Here is an 11618-nt window from a genome sequence, read left to right as displayed (position 1 = left end):
GTCCAAATTAAAATCTTGTGACATAAAAACACAAAATAAATAAATTAACTAAGACTCACTTAGTATGGTACGAAATATTGTCACCATGCAATTTCAACCCATTTTAGCTTAGCATAGATATGATATCAAAGAGTAATGTGCTAGCTAAAATACATTATACATCAAAAATTGAATTTGTCAACCAAATATGTTACCTCCCTTTCAACTTGGCATTGATGAATTCTCTCAACTTCTTGAAGTCCTTCTCTAGTCCTTTGTGTTGATACGGTGCGGCTACTTGTCCGGTGATGTAGTTGCCATAAGCTTCTCTTATGTTGTCTCCTTTCAATACTCCAGCTTCTTGCCAAAAGATGCACTCATCAAGTGTTCGGCCATCGCTCATTTGCTCACTTCGGTGTCCGAACTCCGTTTGAAGCTCTTGCAACTTTTGTATCCTTGTAGCAATTGGCTTCGGCATTGGTGGCATTGATGCAATCGGCGTAGGTGGCAACACACCATGAGAAGTTGAACTCGAGCTAGGACGAGTTTCTTTAAAATAATCCATCATGCTTCCTCGGCTTCTAGGTGTTGTTGACGGTCGAACAAGTTCCACTAGTGGTCCTCTTGGTCGTGGAGCTCTCGGTTGGGATGACGCATAAGCATAGGCTTGTGGTACAAAATGACTTGCCAATCCTCCCCCCTTTTCGGCAGCATTAATGAACTTTTGAAAGCTTTTGGTGGAAGAATTTTGCTTGTCGCGAACTCCTTCAAGTAGATCCAAGTTGATACGGGATTGTTGTAGGAGGCCATTCACTTGTTGCTCCAAAAGTTTAAGCCTTGAAGTTGTTTCGGACCCAAACTTTCCCATTTCAACAAACAATTTGATCACTTCATTTTTCAATTCTCCCTTGGCCGAATCAATTTCATTTTTCAATAGGCCTTGCCTATTGAACAATTGCACAACACGGTCCACCATGTCCTTGTGGTAGCCATCAAGTTTGTTGTCCATTGCATCCACCTTGGTGTTTAATCCTCCTGTAGACTCTTGAAGAATTGCTTTGACATCCCCAACAATTTCTTCCCTTAAGGCTTGAGCATTGAACATGGGTTCACTTTGTACGGGTGGTGTTGGATTCGGCAATGGGTGTGCAAAATCATCTTGCGGTGTGGTGATCATTGTGTCAACAAGATTAGGTTCGGCTTCCTCGATGTTGTAGCAAAGTAACAATGTAGAACGGCTTCTTGGATGATCTCGATCATAGAACTCATAAGAAGGTGGCAAAGTAGGCAAGTTCCTAGTCTCATCCAAGTTTAAAGAAATCCCTTGACTTGGTGCATTTTCATCCTCACGAATAGACTCCGTAACCTCCGTTGCGGGATGTGGAAAACAGGACTCATAACTCAAATTCTCATCCCAACAGTAGCAGGATACAGATCAATCTCCGGGAGCCCTATATCATCATTCCTCACCAAAGATCCCTCGCTGGGTCCTCTTCGGCTATCCTCCAAAGACAAAACGGTTTCCCGGCGAATATCATTTGGGTCAAATTCACCTAAGGGCACTTCGGATGTGGCTTCAACTAGGACACTTTTCTCGGTCCTCTTCTTCCTTGCAAGCTTAGTCAAAAAGCATGAATTAATCACCGAAAGACGGGTAGCTCTAGCAAGGTCACGTGAGCCTAACCAACTCAACACCAATTCTTCTCTTTCCAATGTATTTGGCCCTATTGTTTCGGCCAACATGTTGTGGTCTCCTAATCTCCATGCTCTCCATTCTAGTGCTCTTTTATACTCCTCCAAAAGTGCACTATCCGCCCCAATTGTTGATATCTCATCATAACTTCCAACTTCAACTAAGTCACTCACAACAACATTCACTTCCATTCTATTTTCCTCAACAAACCCGTGGCTCTCAAGGATAGGGTGGTTCGGGTTTTGAGTGTATAAGGGTCTTGAATTTTGGTGGCTAGATTGTTCTTCATTTGATCGAACGGCATGGGTGTTTGATCCTTCATTGCTAGGTTCTCGGATATATTGTTTAAGGTTTTGGAAGGGGTTGGACAATTTTCTTTTTCGGGTGGGTTTTGGTAGGCTTGTGGATAAGGTGGGATTTTTTAGTTCATTTGAGTTGGGTGGCCGAAAAAGATAGCTATGGTTTGTAATGTGTTTGGCTTTGGTAAGGGTAACATTTTTGGTTCTCAAAATTTCACCAACGGCAAACCCGTAACCAATCTCTTGTTGAAACCATCCATCCACCAAAGGCTTGGCCTTCCTTATAGACTCACACAACCTTCCAAACATAAAGGCACCCCAATCCACACAAACATTGTTCAAGATAATATCCATAATCAACAGTTTTTCCCCCGACAACCTATCATGGCAATGATATCGGGACTCTACACATTTATGAATAATATCCAACAACAACCCGTAATCCTTCTTTAGGTCCTTTTTGATACCATTAATCTTCGGAGATAGCGGTGCGTTAGCATCGCGAATCTCGGCCCAAATGGCATTAACATTACGCACATAGTTGTCTACCCTCAAACTTGATTCAACAAGATTAAACATTCTCCGAAAATCTTCGAGATTAATTTCTACATCGACACCTTTGATCATAGAAATAATTGAGCCATTTTCTATTCTAGCATTCATGTAAAATTCAAGCACCTCATCCTTATAGAAACCGACATATCTAAAAGTGCAAAAATTTAACAACCCGCAAGTTTCGAGCGAGTTGATAATTTTTACCCCAATAGATTTGTCCTCCACTTGCTTGTTGAAATCGGCAACGTCCAATATCATTCCACTTAGCACACGGCTTGATCTCCTTGGACCTCCGGTGGTGATTGACTCCATCTCCACTTGATTAATCTCCATAGAAATTGAGTTTTGGAATTTTGGGTGAGATTTTAGCTTGTTTCGGCAGTGAGGTCCGAAAATATAGTAAAGAGGAATGGGTATTTGGATAGAGAGGTTATTTGGGTAGGTTTTTGGGTGTGGGTGATGGGTTTTTGTGTGTAGAAGATTTTTGTGTAGAAGATTTAGATTGGGTGTAGGAGCATTGGGAAATTTTTGGTTCCTTCTTGTGCGTTTTTCGGGCCGGCGAGAGAGAGGGAAAAAGAAGACTTTGTGTTCTTCTTGATTTCCAATTCTACCCGTTAGAATTGAGGGAGAAGGGTGAGAAATTACTATTTTGCCCTCTAGTGGGTAGAGAGAGAGTCTTAATCTCTTTGAGGATAAAAAAATCAGATAAAAAAAATCTCGAAAATAATCTGTTAGACCAATAAATATATTCCAGATAAATATTATCGTCTCGATTTCATATTTCAATAAAGCTGATATTATATGAAAAGAAACCTGATAAAAATAAATTGATCAGACAGATACCTAATATCTGAAAAGAAATTGCAAGTTCCCAAATTATTAAAACCTTTTGACTTTCTAAATTGGGCCTAACTTGTTTGACTTTTGAATCTCCAAATTTGGGCAAATCTTTCATCAGAAAAAAATTTCTTTTACACACAAACCCAATTAGACATGCAAATATCTAAATTCCTCCTACAACTTCATCAAAATTAACCCAATTGAAAAATTGTTCCCCCTAAATTACATACTTAAATCAAATAAGCAAATTAGGCAAATCAAATTACACAAGTTAAATATCTTAAAGCGTGACAAAATGAATAAACGTACGTAACACATAAATAAATCGCAAATTTAGGTACGCAGATTTCGTAAGATAAAATTATAACACATTTAGGCACACATAAATTTTACGAAAACATGTATACAATTAAACATATATCATACGTACATACCAATTTAAATTAAAGCACATAGGTCACATAATATACACAGTACGTATCAAAAATTAAGAGTTAAGGAATTGCTTAGCTCATTTCGATCATTCCCATTTCATGCCTTAGAGTAGCAAAACGAGATTCACACAACGGCATTGTGAGAATGTCGGCAATTTGATTCTCCGTGGGAACATGATCGATTTTCAAATCTTTCTTTTCGACGTGGTCTCGGATAAAATGGTGTCGAACGTCGATATGCTTGGTTCGCGAATGAAGCACCGGATTTTGGGTTATGGTGATTGCACTAGTATTATCGCATAAAATGCTAACATTTTCGCACTTAATCCCATAGTCCAATAATTGTTGCTTCATCCACAAGATTTGTGCACAACAACTCCCAGCTGCAATATATTCGGCTTCAGCAGTGCTCGTAGCTATGGAGTTTTGCTTTTTGCTGAACCAAGAGACCAATCTTCCCCCTAAGAACTGGCATGTCCCTGAGGTACTTTTTCGGTCTATTTTACAACCTGCAAAATCTGCATCTGAATAACCAGTTAGTGTAAAATATCCTTCTTTGGGATACCATAATCCCACATTGATTGTTCCTTTGAGATATCGAATTATCTTCTTGGTTGCAATCAGATGACTTTCTTTGGGCTTGGATTGGAATCTTGCACATACACCGACCGAGTAGGATATGTCCGGTCTGCTCGCGGTTAAGTATAGTAACGATCCAATCATCCCTCGATATATCGTTTGATCGACGTCTTTTCCTTCATCATCTTTATCCAATTTTTGAGATGTACTCATAGGAATTTTGACTGAGGATTTTCCATCTTTGCCAAATTTCTTGATAAGATCTCTTGTGTACTTGGCTTGATTTATGAAAATTCCTTCTTCTAGTTGCTTGACTTGCAATCCCAAAAAGTAATTTAATTCTCCCATCATACTCATCTCGAACCTATTCTGCATGAGCTTAGAAAATTTCTCACATAAAGATTTATCAGTACTTCCAAAGATAATATCATCAACATAAATTTGTACTAATAAAATGTGATTATTTTCTTGAATTCTAAAGAGGGTTTTATCGACTAGACCTTTGGTGAATCCACAACTAATTAAGAACATTGACAAGGTGTCGTACCAAGCTCGCGGAGCTTGTTTTAACCCATACAATGCCTTCTTTAATTTGTAGACTTGATCACCAACGTCTTTTACCTCAAAACCGGGTGGTTGTTCGACGTAAACTTCTTCTTCAAGTAAGCCATTAAGAAATGCGCTCTTTACGTCCATTTGATATACAACGAAATTTTTGTACGCTGCATATGCTAGGAATATTCGGATTGCTTCGAGTCGTGCGACGGGGACGAATGTCTCATCAAAATCAATGCCTTCTTCTTGTGAATACCCCTTCGCAACTAATCTTGCTTTATTCCTAACAATGACGTCGTCTTCGTTTGCTTTGTTCCTAAAGACCCATTTAGTGCCAATTACATTTTGGTGCGTTGGTCTTGGAACAAGTTTCCATACGTCGTTGCGCTTGAATTGATCTAATTCCTCTTGCATGGCATCTATCCAACTTGGATCGGCTAAAGCTTCATCAATTTCTTTTGGCTCCAGTTGTGAAAGAAAACATGAGAACATTGCGTCTTGTTGTTGGTTCCTAGCAGATGATCGCGTCTTTACTCCGTCCCTCGGATCTCCAATGACTAAGTCATGTGTGTGGCTTCTTAGCCATTTTCGATTCAGTTGAAAACTCGTTGGATTCTCAGAGTTTCCTTCTTGTTGTAGAGTCACTTGGTGTGAATCCATTTGTTGCGAATTGTTGACGGGTACATCTTCTTGTTCATCTACTGGGATTTCTTCTTCTTGAATTCTGGGTGCAATTTCGGTTGTACGTGATATTTCGAGTATCACATTGGATATTGCCTCAATTTGGTGAGTACCCATATCACTTGATTCTTCTACTTCCTGCAACACATTATCTTCCAACATATTGTTAGAAATAATTAAATCATGATTACCTTTACCATTTTTGCCATTATTGTCGTGATTTTCATCGAACACAACGTGAATCGATTCTTCTACCACCATGGTTGATTTGTTGAATATTCTATATGCCTTGCTGGTGGATGAATATCCCAAGAATGTTCCTTTGTTTGCCCGCTCGTCAAAAGTCTTTAATTGAGACTTTCCATTAACAAGTACAAAACATTTACAACCAAATGTATGAAAATAGGTGAGATTGGGTTTTCTCCCTTTCCATAATTCATAAGGTGTTTTGTTATAAGACTTGTGGACTAGACTGCGATTTTGAGTATAGCACGCCGTGTTAATTGCTTCTGCCCAAAAGCTTTTTGGTAGTCCGGCGGCCGTTATCATGACTCGTGCGGCTTCCTTGAGTGTTCGATTTCTTCTTTCAGCTACACCATTTTGTTGCGGCGTTCGTGCGGCAGACAATTGATGTAAAATTCCTTGTGAATTGCAATAAGATTGAATCACTTTGTTCACGAACTCTGTTCCTCGATCGGTTCGTATCGTTGCAATCTTCATGTCTTTTTCGACTTGCAGTAGCTTCAATAGCTCTGGCAACTTTGATAAGACTTCATCATTTTTTCTTAATGAATATTGTCCATGTGTACCTAGAAAAATCATCAACAACAACCAAAGTATATTTCTTACCACTTATACTTACTGGGTCTACTGGACAAAATAAATCCATGTGCAGTAGACTTAAGGGTCTTGATGTTGACTCTTGAGCTTTGACTTTGAATGATGCTTTGATTTGTTTTCCTTTCTGGCATGCATCACAAATTTGATTTTTCTTGAACACAATGTTGGGTAGTCCTTCGACTAGATTATTTCTTGCAAGCTTGTTGATGGTTTTGAAATTCAAATGATTTAGCCTTCTGTGCCATTCCCAACAAGCTTCATTCGAATTATTTGCCATCAAGCATACGGATTCCTTCGTTGTACTCCAATCCACAACATACATGTTTTTCTTTCTTGATCCGGCGAGTACGACTTCATTCGTAGATTCGTCCTTGACTTTACATTTGCCTTTGTAAAATTCTACGAGATATCCTTTCGCGCAAAATTGACTTGTACTAAACAAGTTGAATTTTAATCCTTCGACATAAGATACGTCATCAATTCGTAGACCATTTTTCACAATTGCGCCGGTTCCTTTTGTCATTCCATATCGATCGTTTCCACCGAACACTACTTTTGGTCCTTCGATACTTTTGAACTCAACTAGACTAGCTTTATTGCCGGTCATATGTCGAGAGCAACCGCTATCGAAATACCAAACTTCCTGCAAGAAAGATTAATTATTTTTAGGTACCCATGTTTGATTGGGTCCTTTTGTGTTAGTAACTTTTGGCATCCAAATCCACCTAGATCCCACTGATCCAAGAGTAGGTGATTTGTAACCATTAAAGACTCTATAATCATAACGCACTTGTGAATAATGCTTTGGTGCGGGTTGGGAAGCAGATAGTTGCTTGATCCTATGAAAAAGAGCAAATCTGGACTTGGTCCATGGTTTGTCATCAAGCAACCAATCTTGTTCTGAGGGATATAATCTCCCAGCCCCAATTCTCGGAATTCTTCCCATATTCCTATGAGGTTTTGTTGCACTAGACTCGTTGGCTCTCTTTTGAGATACAAATTTTTGCCTTTTAAAATTTTGTTGCCTATCCGAGATATTAACTTTTTGATTCGGCCTTGCAACCTTTTTCTGGGCATTTGTTTGATTACCAACTCCTTGTCTCATTGTGCTATACTGACTTTTCATAAATTTTACCACTGGAACTTTATTAATTAAAGTAGTAGTAGAATTAGTCAGTTTCACAGGAGTTTGAGAACATGATGGATCGTAGCCTAGTCCGGCTTTATCTCAAGCGGGTTTCTGCATGTTTACCATTTTATCTATTATTTTGGATGAATTTGTAAATGATGCGATTACTTCCCGAAGGTTATGTTCTCGAACCTCTCTAGCTTTGCACTCTTCTTGAAGTCGAACATTTTCGGCTTTCAAATTACTCATTTTATTTAGAGCATTTTGCAATTTTTGTGACAGTTCTTCCTTTTCAAGAATTAACGTATTATTGCGCTCTTTGATTTGAGTATGAGTGGCCATGATCTTTTGACAATCTTCCATAAGACTTTGAAATGATTTTGAGTCTGGAAAGAAGTGTCAACGGAACTAAAAGAGCTAAAAGAGCTAGAAGATACCTCTTCGTCGATTTCACGCGCCATATAGCATTCCTCATGTTCGGATGTCTTGCCCACTAGACATAGTAGCGCCGTATCTTCTTGTGATGAATCACTCTCGTCACTAGATGATTCTTCGGATTCACTTGCCTCTAACGGATCGCTTATTAGTGCCTTCCGTTTGCCCTTTTTGAATTTCTTCTCTTTGGATTTGTATTCCACCTGTGGAGAAGTATTCGAATTTTTGTCCGCCTTGGGGTGTGGACATTCGGCCATAAAATGTCCAGGCTTTCTACAATTGTAACACACGTTTGTGTTATCTTCGACCGGTTCCCTTCTTGATCTTCTATTTTCTCGAAAGAAATTTCCTTGTGGTGATCCTTTGTTCTTTCGCATGAACTTCTTGAATTTCCTAACAAATAAGGAAAATTGTTCGTCAGATAAAAAATTATTATTTCCTACTGACCTTGATGTTGAGGGTTGTTCGGCCATCAATGCGGATGTTCGTTCATCACGTTCTTCCTCGACTCGTGTCTTCATTTCGAACTCATACGCCTTAAGGTCACTAAAGAGTTTATCCGTAGATAATGTCCTTAGATCTCTATGATCGCGCATTGCGGTCACCTTCATATCCCAATTTGTAGGTAGTCCGCGTAATACTTTGAGCGATATTTCCTTCTGGATAATGGTCTTTCCCAGATCCGTGATTTCTCCAAGAATTTTGATCAATCGAGCTTCCATGTCAGTGATGCTTTCGTTCGGTAGCATTTTGAAATCTTCGAACCTCTTCATGGCAATGGTTAGTTTGTTGTCTTTTTCTTGTTCATCGCCTTCACCGATACTAATGAGAGTATCCCATATTTCTTTTGTTGTGGTGCACTTTCGAATTTTTGGGAATATTGTGTCATCGACCGTTTTGAACAAAATATCCTTGGCAATATTGTCCAAGTTATTTCGCCCTCTATCTTCCTTTGTCCACTCTATTTTTGGCTTTGGAATATATCGTGGAGCATTTGGATCTCGTGGGGTAGCAGTACTAGCTTCCATGATTTGGATAGGAACAGTGGTGATGACTTCCCACATTTCATCATTTAAAGCAGATAAGTGCACCTGCATACGTATTTTCCAATCATCAAATTTATCAAGTGAGAAAAGCAAGTTTTGAGCAAGAGCCATATCTCTCTTCATCTTGAAGATTTTGAGATCTATCTAGCAGTCAAAATTGACTCAAATAGACAACCGCTCTGATACCACTTGTTGGTCCCGAAAGGGTGGCGAGAAGTCTAGAGGGGGGGTGAATAGACTTCTCTAACTTTTTCAACTTTCTTCGAAAACACACAAGGCAAATAACACTTTGGTAATTTCAACTCTAAGTAACAAGCATCAACAAGATAAACAACTTAGAGTGTGCAGCGGAATAAGTAGCGGTAAAGTGTTATGCTTATAAGTGCGGTGCTCAAAGAGATATTCTAAACATGCAACACGTTAGAAACACTTGATATGGTTCAAAGATGATGTACGTAAAATTTGGCTTGCATACATACGTGAGAACTATCAAACCCAGACAGATAAAGATATGCGATAAATCGTAATCGGGTTAGTTCACAGTTAGAATAAGCATGCACAAAACATATGAGCAGTAAGTAAATAGAGAGAGAGATTTATAGTGGTTCAGGGGTGGTGTAATCATCCTAGTCCACTCTTCTCCTTTCACTTCAAGGAGGAAATTCACTATTCTTCGATCACCTAGATACAATAGTGAATTAAGTGTCCAACGACACTTCTCCGAGTGCTTCGCAAAAAGCTACACTCCTCCAAGGTTTTTCGCAAGCTCCTCTTGTTACTCCGCCTTCCCGAGTACTTCGCACCAAGCTGTACTCCTACACCACGAGAACTACGCACAAAGCTACGTCCTCACATGATTTTCACAAGCTCCTCTTGTTACTCTGCCCTTTACACCGAGTGCTACGCACAAAGCTACACTCAACTAGAGTTTTTCACTCTCTCTAGTTACTCCGCCCTCTTTCTACACTCAGTAGAGAATATTACAAAGAAATAAAATTTCTCTCTCACTCAGACTTGAATTTAATCGTGTATAGCTCAATATATCACTTGATGATTGATTGTATATTCTTTGAGTTTGTATACTGCTCTTGTTCGTAATTCAAGTGTTTCTCTATTGCTTTTTGTCTTCAAGTCTGCTTGGACAATTTATTGCCAGTGAAAGCTATTTGCCCGTTGATCAACTTTCGATCTCGATCGTCCATTTTGAATTGTAGTTGATCAAATAATATTGTCAACTTGATCTGAAATATTAGGTAGATGTCATTTCTCCTTTTGTCTCATTATTTGAATAATTTGCCCGTTGCCGTGTCTTGAATTTTGTAGCCTCCAAAATTTGAATAAGTTCGGCGCGGCAAGCTTGATATTTCTTGTCCTTCATAAATGCTCTGACATGTCAAGTTGATCAAATAATTTATCTGATGATTCTTGCTTGAGTATAAAATAATTTCTCCGCGAATCAGCCTTCTTTGAGCGTCTCCGGTTCCACCGTAAAAACTTTGATATTCAGATGAAAATATATCAGATATTTTCTCCTTCATGATCCTTGTAAAATAATATACTGGAACCTCTGTAAAAACTTCATAGTTGTCCATGGTGAGATGCTCCGTTTCGATTTTAGGCTTGGTCCACCATACTTGGTGTGTTTCTTCATCTAGTGCATTTACCTTACTTAGTCTCCATATTGGCTAGTCTCCATTCCAAGCTAGTCTCCCATACGGTCCAATATACTTGAGCTAGTGTGCCATACGGTTTGGGATAGTCTCCCATACGGTTTGGGCTAGTAGCCATTCCAAGCTAGTCTCCCATACGGTCCAATATACTTGAGCTAGTCTGCCATACGGTTTGGGATATTCTCCCATACGGTTTGGGCTAGTCTCTCACACGGTGGAGGTTAGTCTCCCATACAGTCCAAGCTAGTCTCCCAAGCAAGTTAAAAATGCTTCACTTGAGATTCAAACTTAGGATCACTTGGCATAGCTCACACGTATTTCTTCCAACTCCTCTAACATGGTTCTTAGTGATGTATCCGAATCATAATTATGTTAAGCTATAATCCCGCTTAACATCTAAGATCAACTTGTGATTTTCCAGACTTGTACATGGGTTGCATGATATGAGTGCACCATACTCTGTAGACTCAAACTGACTCAAATAGAATAGAATTGGGGACTACTTGATTTTTCAAAAATACATTCGGCTACATTCGGCTCATCAAAATTTACAATATATTCCTAACATATATATATATATATATATATATATATATATATATATATATATATATATATATATATATATATATATATATATATATATATATATATATATATTTTGGTTCCTGTGAGGTCAGGTCTTCCCGTGCGGTCAGTGCGGCATACACCATTAGGTATGCATAAATGCACCATACAGTGTTCGAAAATACACCAGAATGAAATGCCAAAAAATACACCACACAAAAAAAAATACACCACACATAATGGTGTATTTACGAACACTGTGTGGTGCATTTATGCATACCTAATGGTGTATACCGATGGTGTATTTACGAACACT

This window comes from Ipomoea nil, unplaced genomic scaffold (genome assembly GCF_001879475.1).
Source record: "Ipomoea nil cultivar Tokyo-kokei standard unplaced genomic scaffold, Asagao_1.1 scaffold2537, whole genome shotgun sequence".
NCBI lineage: Eukaryota > Viridiplantae > Streptophyta > Magnoliopsida > Solanales > Convolvulaceae > Ipomoea > Ipomoea nil.
Note: the sequence above shows the minus strand (reverse complement) of the source record.